The 15414-nt window shown below is 42.4% G+C and overlaps 1 pseudogene; it reads left to right on the top strand.

The window, feature by feature from the left end:
- The window catches only part of LOC148507753 (uncharacterized), a 41950-nt pseudogene extending 31191 nt beyond the window's left edge, over positions 1-10759 (top strand).
- Positions 10760-15414: the final 4655 nt, after the last annotated feature.

The raw sequence follows: 15414 nt of genomic DNA on the forward strand, positions 1-15414 counted from the left end.
CGTCTATCCTTAAATCACAACTTACTTTAATGTCCCACCAATTCTCTGACAATGAAAACAGAATCGGGTCTAACTTTTATGAAATGTTGCAGCTGAAGCAACAGATTTCTTCATTTACTGCCACCCAACTGAAATTATTGTCTAAAATAGATGATCTTGAAAACAGAGCCAGACATTATAAATTAAGGCTGTTAGGCCTCAGAGAATCCATCAAAGATTCTGATCTTGCAAAGATCCTTTTATCTAACCTTGCAGCACTCCTCTGGATTTTGGAGGAGCTCTAGACTTTGGTAATTGAGCGAGCACACAGATTAGGGCCTTTTTGGGATGTTCACAACTCCCTCCATCGTGCGCATGCGCACTTGGGTACAATCGACCTCACAAAGCAATAAAAACTAATGCTGCTGACACCTGGGAATATCTCCAAGAGATGGAGGAGGCCTCACAGCAGTGGCGTATCTATAATCGGTGCAGTGTGTGCGGGGCACACGGGCCCCCCAGGTCCAGGAGTGGGCATACTCTAGTGCCCGGAGTCTACTAAGGCTCCGGTGGCTGGCTAGCTGCGTCAGTCGGCTACTGGCCACCGGGGAGAGAGGAGGGGGCCCACCCAAGGAGTGCACACGGGCCCCCTCCTCTCTTAAAACGCCCCTGCCTCACAGTCAACTGAAATGGATTAAAACACTTAATTACAGGTTTTTCATAGCACTGGTGACCTTTTAAGTAATAGGTGCAGCTGTTTTCTAGCTCCTCATATTTAGGTTTATTACTCTGTTTTCTACCATACTTAAACAATGTTATATTCTGTACCTACTGTATAAAGATGATAATATCTTACCTATTTCACTGTTACTGGCTTAACGTTATCTATTTATTTTATTGCAAATGTTGCCATTGACTTGAAATTATTCACCTTATATCCATTTTTTATTTGCAGAGTGAGCAGGTTTAGGACACTATTAGCAGAGTTGGGGCTCTTAATAATATTCTGAGCCCTGGGAGTACTGATGGTGAGTTGTCAGGTGTCTCAAAGGAAATGGTCCTGTGTGTGCATGCCTGGAAAAGTCAGATGTGAATGTGTGCATGCCTGGAAACATCAGATGTGAATGTGTGCATGCCTGGAAACATCAGATGTGAATGTGTGCATGCCTGGAAACATCAGATGTGAATGTGTGCATGCCTGGAAAAGTCAGATGTGAATGTGTGCATGCCTGGAAAAGTCAGATGTGAATGTGTGCATGCCTGGAAACGTCAGATGTGAATGTGTGCATGCCTGGAAACGTCAGATGTGAATGTGTGCATGCCTGGAAACATCAGATGTGAATGTGTGCATGCCTGGAAAAGTCAGATGTGAATGTGTGCAAGCCTGGAAACGTCAGATGTGAATGTGTGCATGCCTGGAAACGTCAGATGTGAATGTGTGCAAGCCTGGAAAAGTCAGATGTGAATGTGTGCAAGCCTGGAAACGTCAGATGTGAATGTGTGCATGCCTGGAAACGTCAGATGTGAATGTGTGCAAGCCTGGAAACGTCAGATGTGAATGTGTGCATGCCTGGAAACGTCAGATGTGAATGTGTGCATGCCTGGAAACGTCAGATGTGAATGTGTGCATGCCTGGAAACGTCAGATGTGAATGTGTGCATGCCTGGAAACGTCAGATGTGAATGTGTGCAAGCCTGGAAACATCAGATGTGAAGCAAATAAAATGTATTCACACACACAAGAAATAGTGCAAAAACAAGCTAGTGATACAGGGTAATACAAAGTCTATAATAACCAGTAGTCTCAGAGACTAGACCCAGAATTAATAAATTTTCAATAACTGAAGCTGAGGTAAAGTCAGATGCACTGGGTAATACTGTGCAGGTATTCAGAAAAGTACTGGAAGAACTGTACCTCAGCAACACAGGAAACCAGGACCTGAAGGGTTTGGATCAGCAGGATGAAAAAAAGCAGGGAAGCACTATGCAGTAGGCTTAAATGAGGTAGTCACCGCTGCAACCCACAGCTGCTGAATCAGGCAATCATCCCAATCTTACAGGACACAGACAGACCATGGAACTAGATAAATTGGAATATGGTGAGGTCGAATCACTGAGGAGTGCAGCACCATTGACAGCACAGTGGTACTGCAATGGATTGTGACATGCATTCTGGATTGGTGAAGTGTGCAACAAAGGTCCTGGTAGTAGTTAGTCCACATGTGAAACAACTTAACCAGTTCTAAGGTTTATTAACCAGGCAGAAATACAGGAGGCTGTAGATGCAGGGATACAGCAGGTACAATACAACTGATTATCAGATGCAGCCGGGGTGTTTCTAGAGAAAAAGTGACCCATGTGCTGTCTCTGTCACGGACCCCCTTCTCTCTATCCGGCAGCGCACTGAGTGCAGCATGGCCAGTGCCTCACTTATAGACTCTGGGCACTAGAGTGTGCCCAGTGTCTATAGTGCATGAGCAGGTCACCGGGAAAATGGCCACGTACTGCACGTGTGCAAAATGATGGGAAAATGGCAGCGGTGGGCATTTTCCTGATGTTTTTACAGTGCTGGCACTGACTTGGGACTCCAGAGAGGTAAGTATAATATGGGTGCACCCATTAGAAATACACCCCTGGATGCAGCCTGGAGCAATTAGGTATGCTAACTGTTATAGTGCACCAGGTGGAATCGGAACATACAACCTAATGGAATGTGGTGCTGTGCTCCTCTAGACATGTGATGGTGGTAAAGTATGTCTGGGGCACCTGTGAGATCTTGTATGGCAGAAACACTTATGAGAGTTTTAGGTCACGTCCTCTAACATGGACGCTGAGAAGCCATGGATGTGGAGTAGCCTATGTCGGAAGTTAGGCCTCCTGATCGAACTGCGGTGGGTCTTAAAGACCACTGACTCTCACTAATTGATGGAGGCAGCGCAAAGAGTTCCACATCCAACACTTTTGGGATGTGTTGCTTGGTTAACTCCTTTTTGAGCACTCCTCTCAACTTCTGTGTTCTTTTATACTAAGCCATATTCATTGTCTCACTATTTTTCGGTCATTTTGTTTTTTATTTGTTAAGAGTAATATGGCTATGACCACTATCATCTGTCTATACTTTTCTGTTACTATATATTTTTTTGCTTTCCTGTTTTGCTGCTAAGTTTTCGTTTTTCACAGTACCACATGATGTCAATGTTATATTTAATTAATCATATTATTTCTGAATTGCTTCTTCCACCACATGCTGGTGCCATTATGTTTTATCTAGTTATTATTCCCAGTAGCTGTCTTAGAGTGTGTGGGCAAAATGTAATAGTATAGAACTATACTCGCACATTTTTACAACTCAGCCTATGTAATAGGGTACAAGACCATGCAAACTCACATGTTTCTTACACGCACACAACTCCCAATGGTAAAACACATATCTAGATGATTTGCCATTGTGAGGATACAACTTGGCCAATGATATAGAGTGTGAGTGTTTAACTCACGCACTATAACTGCTTGACAACTTGAGAAAAAACAGACTTGCTCCAGTAGATCTAGAATACACTTAAGGAGCCTATCCATTAGCAGATGTATTTGTGAGCGATGAAAGACAAAAGATATCCCTTGAAAATTCCAGTGGCTGTGCTGAATGATATCTGTCATGTACATGACAGATTTTGGCAAACGAAGAACGATGAACGATATCGCATGACATCATTCAGGGAGTGGATTTTTTTCCTCTGCAGCTGCTGCTAATATCTTTCGTTGTTCATTGTTTTCCGCATATAAACTGCCAGATATGTCTAATATCTGGCAGCTATATGCGATAATTGACCAACATGTTGGAGAGATGAAAGATTCAATTTATCGGCTGCGGGAGTGTGCATCTGTCATCGTTCAGGGCCTATCCATAGCAGATAAATTGAACAACTGAACGATATATCGGTCTATCATTCAATTTATCTGCTAATGGATAGGCCCCTTTACTATTCTACTACCCATAATGTTTCCTTGGATTATTTTTTATCTTTCCAGTTTGCTATCTCCAAAAGTGATAGACATTTATATACAGATGGGCCTAGCTAGTTTGTTGCTCATGGGATGCCATTCAGGCCTCTGTGTCATGCCATGGAACATTACGTGATGGCTGGACTTTGGCGTACCGTGGTATTCTTCAACGAAAGATATGCTACGACATATAATATAGCGCTTAACCGCTGGGTGGCGAGTGCTCCACTGTTGTAATTTCTACTGAATACCATACTGTTAAATTGGATAGATATCACATTCACACACTGTATTTGCATGTTCGCACAACCAAGCTTTTTAATATCACATAAGCTCTTAGAATGGGACGCAAATCAGTACCTATACTGTAAAGTAGTGTAATTGCCGTATTGTTATGACGGTATAACCGATACTGTAGATTAATGAGACGCACACACAGCTTTCAATGAGATGGGATGAATTATTATTATCTAATGGTGGGGTACTGTGTATATATGTACTAGTATAATTTGTTGAAAGGAAGACACTTTTTTTATTATTAAAAACAGCAGCGGGTGGGTGGAGTGCACAAGGATGAGCCCGCTATGTGCGTTCTTGATATACAGTAGCTGGCATTTGGGCTAGAGGTTTGGTGATCGCTTTGCAACAGTGTTTGTCCCGAGTTTGAGCCCTTGAAAAGAATCATTTTTTATGGTGCTGTCCCAGACTTAGACACAATAGTGAAACTAGTAGTGGGTTGTTTAAAAGTGAGTCATTACAAACTGATTGTGCATTTTAAAACGCACACTTGCGGCACTGTTGGCACATCGGCACTGTGGAGGCTGTCAGATCAGGGGGGTTGCAATGGAATCTCTGGCACATGCTCAGTGGAGCCACTCCATATGTCAGTGGCATACATAGGATCATAGTACTATGTATGCCAAGTGGGTCGGGAGTCACACATAATGGGATCTCTGGCGCATGCCCAATGGAGCCGCTCCATATTGCCAGTTCATGCTATGCCATGGCGTATGGAAGATCATAGCACTGTGCATGCCCCGTGGGTCGGGAGTCACACACAGCAAAAGTGGGATCTCTGTATTAGAAACTGATTGTGCGGTTGAAGTTGCACTCTTGCGGCACTGTCAGCACTGTCCAAGGCTTTGACATCATAGTGATTTAATGACTTTAGAAACTAGTAGTGGGCTCTGTTTAATAGAGAGGTCTCTGTATTATAAACTGATTGTGCGTTTAAAACCACAAACTTGCGGCAATGTCGGCATGTCGGTGCTGTGGTTGCTGTCAGCTCTGAGGGGTTACAATGGGATCTCTGGCACATGTCCACTGGAGGGGTTGTAATGGGATCTCTGGCACATGTCCAGTGGAGCCGCTCCATATGCCATGTAGCGCTATGCCATGGCGGTTAGAGGATCATAGTATTGCGCATTCATGGTTTTAAATATAGGGGGAAAAAAATGCATAGAGGTCCACCTATATTTAAAACCAACACCGGACCCAAACCAACCGGGGTGTAATGCCACATGCAGGAGACCCTATCACTCGGGCTCCATGGCCAAAGCATTCGCACCCCAAGCCAATCAGCCCAAGGTGTGGATCTCAGAGGAGGTGGAGACCCCCCCAAGTAGGCATCCCCCTTCTCCCAAAACCCCAGGCTTAGGCTGAAGCCCAGGGCTCTTCCCCCACCCCTTTAGCGGTGGGTATGGGGGCAATAATGTTGTATATAGTTCAAAACTATTGTAATTTAGAGTGGAACTACAGGTGCCAGCATGTCTGCCCTTTGGCACTTGTGGAACTACAAGTGCCAGCAGGCGGTCAGCACCGTACCTCCACTGTGAATGAAATAGTTAAAAAAAACACAGTACACACACACCTTGGAAAGTAAAACTTTATTACACACCTACCTACCTCACTCACACATACTGTATTTACCTGCTGCCAGCTTGTCTTTCCCCAGGTGCGGTTTTTTTCTTTTTTTAGTGCTGGGATCTTTTTTTCCTTGCACCTCCAGAGCAAGTGTCAGTTTTTCTAAGCCCACAACAAGCCCAAACCCATCAAAAAAAGGCCAATAAAAAAAAAACTATTTATGGAGTTTCCCTTTGTCTTCACTCTCTACCTGCCTAACTTCCTTTACTCCCCCTTTCTTCACTAACCTACTGTATATATTTTAACTTCCCATCCTTGTTACCCATCTCATTCCCACCTCATTTTCCTCACCACTTTTAGGCCGGGTACACACTAAGACATTAGGCCAGTCTTCAGCTGGGTACCAAGGGTGTTTCTTCTTATTGGCCAGGATGGCACTCACCCTGCTGGGTACACACCCGATGGGAGCGTGCATAGTGGGTAAACACTGGCCGTCTTGGACAGTATGTCGGCCCAATACTCAAGATCAAGCAACATACATTTATTATGTATCGATGTTGTCCCGCACCAGTATATTTTTATGATTATTATCTATATGACAGAAAGGGGCCCGTGATTGTGGGGGGAGGGGCTTAGTGCTGGGGGCGAGGCTTGTCATGACAGTCGGTCGGCTCATGCGTTGGCACTTGTCACGGTATTTTTTCAGAAAATATCGTGATAAGTGTGCGGAAGGGATTCACAGGGACAGAGCTTTATCGGAAGCTCTGTCCCTGCAGCAGATTTGTAGTAAATCCCTGTTATATTGCCTGAATTCTCAGTGCGAATTCAGTCGGTAATATCACACTACAATCTGCACTACAAATGCGGATTGTAGTAAATAGAGTCACTGTTGTTAGTTGCAAAGCTATGATATGCTTTTAATTGTGCGGAATTCAATTGTCCTTTACAGATGTTCAGTGTGATTTATTATACTTCACCTCTTGCAACTTATTTGTATCAACAGTATCCACTATAGCTATTTCTAGCACAGTTTGTATCAATACTTATTGAGTGAGTTCACGTTATGTTTCAGTGCCTGTCAGTATCAGGGTTGAATTGAAATCTCTTTCGTAAACCCTGCTCATGCACACAAGTGACTTCACTGTTATTAGAATCTCCTTACTCTATAATAGCAAGTAAATGTGCTTTGCTTCTTCAAGCAATTGTGATTGCTCGGGTCGTGTTATTTCTAATGATCCCTGCTATCACATTTACAGTCTCCCGAATTAGGGGAGGTGACATCAGCAAAGCATTACAAAAAAGAGAATCAAAATTGATCTTCTTAATGAATAGTGTGGATCCCCTAGGTATGAATGAAAACAACCAATTTGCAGCTTTTCTATAGTACAGAGAAATGAATACACATCCTGAGATCAAAAATCACATCTATTTATTCCATTTAATCTGCCTATATAAACACCATAATATAATATCAACATAAAACATATAGATTGTATTCCACAAGTTACTAATATATATGAGTAGAGAAATAAATAATAAACAAAAATATATAAAAATAATAATAATAATAATAATATTTGTGAACCATATATATTATTGCTCAATATTGGATTGATATAATAATAAGATAATATGGATTAACACTCTAAAGAGAATTGAATAATTATATATAATAATTACCTTTGTCTATCATGCTTATTGATAGGAGAAAGAAATAGCTTAGAACCTGTCCTTATAATAAGTTATATTTTTAATTTATATATCAACATGGATCAGATTTAGTTCACAATACCTAATAGTAGCATATATCACAAAGGTTTGGATCAAATAATTCACAAATTTCAATATACACAGTACATACACTTATATCACTGGAAGAATATAGTAACACAATAATATTTCACCAAAATATTCCCTAACAGGAATATGGTGCAGGATACCTGCATAAAACACAGAGTTATTAGGAAATCATCATGTTTATTAATATTTTATGGTTGATTTGTACACTATTTCACACTTCCTTTTAAGCATTACTATTGGCAATTATTCAGATAATTAATTTATAGGGTATGGATTTATAACACTTTTTATAAGCACAACAATCACAATAATAATAATAATAATAATAATAATAATAGACAAATAGACTAACATGTTTGGGGATATTAAAATATAAGGAACTGGAATCTTTATTTGAAGTATATGAATTAATAAGAGGTAATTATAACAAAATATTATTACAAAAAATCCACTATATCATATAGGGTAAATCTACTTTAATAATATCTTGACAAATAAACAACTAAATATTGATTTACTATCTTCATGATTATTATTTATGTAGATGGTTATGCAAAAATGTATATGGGATATCTAGTGAAATATGGTTAGTAACACCTAGAGAATCAATTAAACAAATATATATATAGTGAAAACGAACAATAACATTAAAATATGCAATGTATTACACATGAATAATAGAACAAATAATGTCATCCTTTTCAATGAGCAATAATGAATATAATATTAGATGTATCTGCTGAAATAAAAGAAAAATAGGGTCAATTGAATAATCATTACTAAAATAATAGATGATTGATATACTAATGAATATATCAGATCCCCGGTAAATACTGGCTGTTTACAAACTGACCTATGAGGATACAAAGTGGCAAGTTAAAATACAAACTAACCAATAAGATCCACAAAGATGGTACTTAAGCCAGGAAAAGACGAGAATCGGGTTGCACTGCCTTAATAAAGCAGCCCCCAGGCAAAACGCGCGTCGGCGTTTCCCAAAGTAGCCACCGGTCACTGATATGTTATAATACATAAATTTCATTAGCATGCACCATCCGTTTGGATTTGGAATATTGATTCTGATCTAACTATTGAAAAACAGACTGTGATGCAGTTACTGTACATGTTTACTATTTATGTTCACGGGAAACTGTGTATGTGATAGCCAGGATCATTAGAAATAACACGACCCGAGCAATCACAATAGCAAGCCTTCAAGCAAAGCACATTTACTTGCCATTAAAGAGTAAGGAGATTCTAATAACAGTGAAGTCACTTGTGTGCATGAGCAGGGTTTACTAAAGAGATTTCAATTCAACCCTGATACTGACAGGCACTGAAACATAACGTGAACTCACTCAATAAGTATTGATACAAACTGTGCTAGAAATAGCTACAGTGGATACTGTTGATACAAATAAGTTGCAAGAGGTGAATTATAATAAATCACACAGAACATCTGTAAAGGACAATTGAATCCCTCACAATTATAAGCATATCATAGCTTTGCAACTAACAACAGTGTATTCACTAAGTCACTGTATTGTAATTGTATCACACCATACAAATGGCAAAGGGCATTTCAGCCATTTATTTATAAACAGATGTGGATCTGTATATAAGTCATCACAGCCTCTCACCAATAGGATTTGCTCTAACTGATGGTAACAGTATATAACATGACCAGGGGTAAAAAGGGAATTTTAATGAGTCATTTACTTTAATAATAAATATAAAAATGATTTTCTTCTTTTTTTCACATTTCTAACTATATGCACCACCCATCATTTTAAATAATATTTCGCCTCATAGTCTGAACACATTATTTTAAGATGGAATTAATAAAGATTCTATACATTTTAAATCCATTTGTTGACAGACAACCTATTTAATATTGATCCTAAATGTGCACCATAATTAGAGCTCTGCTTTCTCTCTCCCCCCCCCCCCTTTTTTTTTTCTGGACAATACAAACATACATTTATTGTCTATTGTGTACCCACCTTTACCTGACTCTACTTCTCCCCTTCATTCCTCTTACCCCTCTTCTTTACCTCACTCCTTTCACCTGTCTAATTCCATTTTGCCCTCTCCAGAGGCACCTCGGCAATTCACACATAAAAAACAAGCCCAAAAACAAGCTACCTAAAAAATAAAAAAAAAATAACACAAGCAACAAGCGACCAGCAAAACAAAATCAACTTGAAAAAAAAAAACACAAATTATGCATGTTATAAGTGGACTAAGTTTGTTAGTGTTTGTAACTCCCAGCAGCCCCCTCTCACGCCCAATTCAATATGCCCTTATGAACTTGCTCTGTGGGAAGTGACACACACTGCCTTAGGTCCCTTCTCCCAAAGCAAGCAAGATCCTTTCATTAACATAATAAAGGACGATTTGTTAGCCATTTAAAGGCAAATTGACCTCTCTCTTCTGTAAACTGTTAATTGAAAAAAAAAACATGGTGTACAACAAAAACATTTATTAAAAGTAATAAAAAAAATTAAACAAATTTCATTACAAAATTTTAAAAAAAGGTCCACTAAAAGGGGGGCAATCAGGCGAAACAGCGTCAAAACTCGAAGAACTTGCTCTGTGGGAAAAAAGAAAAAGACACAGTATTACACTAATATACAGAAAAGTATATTGTATAATCTTGACATCCACAATCTATTGCACTGTAAGCTGTATACGACTGTATACTATAGTTGCACTCACGGATGTAATTTACCTCGTGTGTAGCTCATTTGAAAATTAGCTTGTGGGCCTCGTGACCAACGTGGGCCCCTTTGGTCCTCCTGCCTCCTATATTCCCGGAGAGGAATTAGCTCTGTTTTAAAAAAAGATATGGTGATGGAGTATACCCTTTACATTATGCCACATTGTAGAGCTAACATGTAATATGTACTGTACTACTTAATATAGGTCAGTGCTCATGGTAAGTCATGCATGTCTGAGCTAAATATTTTTTTTTTATACATTTTTAGGTAACCATTTTAGAATGCAGAGTCTGGAGTAGCAGCAGAAGAACCTACTGTACAGTATATTACCTAAATGTGACTGCTCCACGTCATCAGCTGTGGAACTCCCTGTCTCCACAGCCAACTAATCAATGATTAGCCGGTCTGTGTGTAAATTAAAAATGCTGTAATATTAAATCCAGTACTTTTATTGTCTCCACATTACAACATGGGTAATGTACCAATATCTGTCTGGAGGCACTGATACAAAAAAAAGCAAGGTTAAGGCTTACCAGAATTGCTGCTGTCCTCCTCACTCTCCAGCTCCATGACTACGATATGTAGATGTTCTGTGTAAAGAAAAGAAAAACATAGTAATGTTCACAGTGGGAAAGTAGAGGGTAAACAGAACATTACTGTACACTAAATTACAGTAACCAAAACATAAAAAGAGTACTGTAACAATTAGTACCATACAGTACTTCTCAGGACACAATAAGTATGCAAAGCAATGTGAGCAAGGGAGTAATCGGTGAATGGTCTTTAGAGTACAGGAGGTACAGTTCAGGAGGGAGAGAGACATTCTTAAAAGGAAGAGACAAACATTAGTAAAACACAATTTACTGTACAGTACTTACTTGGCTGGGGAGGGCTGTCGGGCTCTGTATCAGTCTCGATCTCCACCTCCGCCTCATGATGGAGGAGCGGTTCTGAGCCTGTGTAAATATGTAATTTTGTCTTTAATTACAGTATAAGGCACCACAAGTGTACATTACAGTTGCAATCACATAAAAGAGCTCAATTAACAGTTAGTAACAGTTAAGGAAGCGTGGACCTGACTCCATTATTGATGGCACAAGTAGCAAAGCACCAGTCATTGGCTAACTGGAGAGGGTAGGAGGCAGTGTGTTAGGAGACAAGGTTGGAGATGTACTGTAATGAGCAGTGTAGTCTACAGTACAGAGAAGTACAGTATAGTAGTAAAACACAATGTATTATATGTAATGCAATCTGGACATGACATTACAGCCCATGATCGCACTGCACCTAAAAAGAGCCCATCCCTGCGATGGGCTCAGAGTACTGCCGGAGCTACTGCACATGCGCAGTCCCACTGACTGCACATATGGGCCATCATTGCCAGGGGAGGATTCCAGAGGAACACTCCACCAGCTACTTATGTGAAGTGTAGCCCATCTTCAGATGATGTTAGCTGTGTAGGCCAATCTGCATTCCTGAAGTTGGTAAATCTGGCAGCAGTGGCGTAACTAGGGCAGGGTGAGCGGGGTGCGTGCCCTGGGCACCGTGGGACCGGCAGCGCGGGGGGCGCCGCCGGCCACGGTCCGGCCCACTCTAGTTAGCCACCAGTGTAGCGCCAACCACAGTGAGTGCGGTCAGCGCTACACATTTACACAGGACCGGCGCTAGGCTTCCAGCACCGGTCCTGTGCTGCACACCTGAGCCCGTTCCCTCCCCCTGAGTGCTTGCCCAATAGCGCCAGGAGGCGGGCTCAGGTTCTGCATAACACATGCATTGCCGCCAGCACTGGCAGTGATGTGTGTGTTAAACAGCAGCCAAAGAGAGTCAGCTAGACTCTCATTGACTGCTGCAGCACCCACTGCAAGAGCCGGACTTCCGTCCGGCTCCTGCAGTGGGTAATGGGACAGACATCATGACATCATGACGTCTCTCCCATTATGCTAAGCGCGCCAGCCCGGGAGGACTGGCGGGCGGCGGCAGGAGCAGTGCCGTGGTCCGGAGCAGCAGCGTGGATTCAGGTAAGTATGTTTTTATATATTTTTTTAAAAAAACCTGTCAGCAGTACTGGGGGCACAAAGGGGGAAGGGGGTGGCTACCACTGGGGGGACCTCTACTGGGGTGGGGGCACAATGGGGGGTGGCTACTACTGGGGGCACCATTATTGGGAGGACCTCCACTGGGGGGGGCTATTACAGGGGGCACTTAATCGGGAGGGGGAACCTCAACTGGGGACCACTACTTGGGGGGGGAACTACTCCTGGGGGCATTATAAAAGGGGCCTACTACTAGGGGCACTGCACTGGGAGGACCACCACTGGGGGCAATAACTGGAAGGACCACTACAGGGACCACTGGATAGGGGAGTCACTACTGGGGGCCTGCATCAGGGGGACTACTGCTGGGAACACTATATAAGGGGCTTACTGCTAGGGGCACTGCGGGGACCACTATAGGGGGCACTAGATAGGGGGGATCACTACTGGGTGCCTGCATAAGGGGGACCACTACTGGGAAAACTGCATGGGGGGACTACTGCTGGGGGCACTATATAAAGGGTACTGCATAGGGGGGGACTACTACTGGGGGCACTATATAAAGGGCACTGCATAAGGGGATACCACTACTGGGTGCACTGCATTGTGGGGACTGCTACTGGGGGCACTGCATAAGGGGGAACACTACATAGGGCACTGCATTTGGGGGGACCACTACTGGGTGCACTGAGTAAGGGGAACTAATTGGGGGCTGTATAAGGGGGACCACTAATGGGGATACTGTATAAGGGGCACTACTATGGGCCTGCATAAGAGGGACCACAACTGCATACTGGGGGTACTGTATAAGGGGTATCACTGGAGTTAAGGTGCATATGGTTCAGCGTGAAAATAAAGGGGTGTGTCATGTTGACACGCCCCATTTTTAAGTGACCATGCCCATTTTTTTCCATGTGTGCCTTCGGCGTGCGCACATATCGGGATGTGGGGGGGGGCTCCTTTTTCAAATTTGCCCTGGGCTCCAAATACCCTAGTTATGCCACTGTCTGGCAGCATATAATCCCCCATATAAACCTATGGGAGATGCGGCTGCTGACGGGACTGGAGGGATCCCAGTAAGAATCGGAGATGCTTCGGTTCCTCTCTGGAGGAAACTTAATATTTGTGGTTAACCACCAAAAACGTGTGTTTTCGGGGATAAAACCGAAAATATATGATGACAAATGGACCCCTATATACCCATCTCTATCTTCTCATCCGGTCTTGCTCTTTGTCCTGTCCCTCTCTGTCTTACCTGCTACTCTCTCCCTCTGTGTGTTGTGGCTCCCTTTAACAACGATACCAACTACTGGTGGCATATTTCGTTTAGTATCACTGTGATACTTACAAATATGCCACCTGTTTTAACATAACTTACCTGTACAGCGAGGTCCAGCAGTGCTTTCCACCGACACGGCATCTTCTGCTGAGTAGCTGGCAGTCTAGTGCTGCCGGCATCTGTAGAGAGTCATAAATAAAGGTACCGCTGCTTGCTAAAATCTGAACAAGATGTAATAACCTTTTTAACAAGTACTAGAGGGATAATGACTTGTTCTATAAATGTATACAGTACTTACTTAGCTGGGGAGGGCTGTCGGGCTGCCTCCTCCACCTTGGGCCCCGCCGCCACGCCCACCTCTTCCTCTTCAGAGGACAATATCGGGTGGATGCGCTGTCATGGATATACTACATTGAAACCAATACTATAATGTAATTTTTCATCAACACATTTAAAAAAAATAACTCTTTAAAGCAAACTCATACAGGACTTACTTGACTGTGCAGGCTCCCCCTCTTCTGCCTGCTGCTGTCTCCTCTGATGTACTGTAAAAAAATAACAGTGCAATGTATACGAATGTTCATCTGGAAATGTACGTTCATCTGACAACAGTTGGAACACAATCTACAGTGACAGGGGTACAACATAAAATTGAACTCAAGTATTGCCCCAGCACCCACAAAAGACTTACAGAGATATAGTAGGAGCTCCCAGTTGTCTTTTCCGGCTGCACACTTAAGCTAGATATTCATGTTACTGTATGTCTGCAGCACGCTCATTCACCGGCTGCAGGCATAACTTTCTGCAGTGCTAGTTGACACACTAAAGTTGACATCAGCTGATGTCATTAACAATGAACGATGGCAGGGGTAGCGGGGTGCAGGGCCATGCATACATTAAAAAATATATATATGTCGATCTTTTTACCCTGTCAACCATTTGTAACTATCGACCTTTGTACATATCCACCTTTAGTGTTGACTTATTGACTGTTGTTTTGGTAATCCACACCCATTCACAAAGCCGTAACTAGAGTTTTTGCTGTGCTGTGCCAAAGAGAGCATTGGTGCCCCCCCATTTTTTAAATAGGGACATAAGATAGATAAAGGGCCATGGCTTCATGGGGAAGGGATAGGGTAGGCCAGGAGATGCTGGGGATAAAAGAAGAGAAAGCTACAAGAATGATAATAAATAGGAAAATTGTCAGGGCCAAACAGTGCCCCCTGCTCTACGGTGCCCTGTGCCATGGCACAGGTCGCACTACCATAGTTACGGCCCTGCCCATTCATGTTATGTCACACAATAATGGCGCTATGGATCCTGATTGCCTATAATTAACTAATATAACTGTACATTAATACTGTACTTACAATGCACAAGGTGCTGTCTGAGCCTCTGCAGCCGTGGGGCATCCCTCCTCACCAGGTCACTAAACCGGCACTGTAGTGACTGGATTGATCTATCCTGGCCTAATTGGGCCAGGATATCACACCGGGCATTTATAGATGCCTGGTGTTTCTCAGCATTGCTGAGAAGCAGCTGATCCCTCCATTCAAGGAGGAACTCCAATTCCCTCCTGGAATATGGCCACTGCCTCACAGCTGTTTTCTCCAACACACAGTAGGGTGCACGATGCATAACATTGGATATTAATGCATTGGAGCACACGCATGCGCAGGACATGAAATTATGCATACGGAGCGGCTGTGCCGCAAGTGTGCATCTTAAAACACACATTC

Source organism: Taudactylus pleione, unplaced genomic scaffold (genome assembly GCF_031769625.1).
Source record: "Taudactylus pleione unplaced genomic scaffold, aTauple2 ptg000386l, whole genome shotgun sequence".
Taxonomy (NCBI): domain Eukaryota; kingdom Metazoa; phylum Chordata; class Amphibia; order Anura; family Myobatrachidae; genus Taudactylus; species Taudactylus pleione.